General features: G+C 43.1%; 1 protein-coding gene across 1 annotated transcript in view; it reads left to right on the top strand.

Moving 5' to 3' along the window:
• Window positions 1-288, top strand: part of CSUI_001463 (phenylalanyl-trna synthetase beta) — a 20,523-nt gene that overhangs the window by 17,752 nt on the left and 2,483 nt on the right. Inside the window, exon 16 of the mRNA XM_068061669.1 lies at window positions 3-239. The gene's annotated coding sequence lies outside the window, so the exon portion shown is untranslated. The remainder of the gene's footprint in view (window positions 1-2; window positions 240-288) is intronic.

Genomic DNA, 288 nt, shown 5'->3' with positions numbered 1-288 from the left:
AGATAGATCTACACGTATAGGAAAAGTCTTGAATTCTTATCTTCTCGACGAAACAGAAGAAGGAGAGGAAACAGAGAAAGAAGGAGGAAAGTCTATTCCCTCTTCTTCTTCGTCTGGTGTCTATCCCCCCCAGATGTTTCATTTACTCTTTGCGGCTAATCGATGGGAGTGCCAAGAAAAGCTTCTGAAGGCTTTGAACGAGGGCAAAATTGTCGTCGCTGATCGCTACTCTTACTCAGGTAGCAAAGCAAACATACAAGGGCAACTCTTCTTCTTCTTCTCATTCAT

The sequence above is a fragment of the Cystoisospora suis genome (assembly GCF_002600585.1).
Source record: "Cystoisospora suis strain Wien I chromosome Unknown contig_580, whole genome shotgun sequence".
Taxonomy (NCBI): Eukaryota; Apicomplexa; class Conoidasida; order Eucoccidiorida; family Sarcocystidae; genus Cystoisospora; species Cystoisospora suis.
This window is presented reverse-complemented; position numbering and strand designations above follow the sequence as displayed.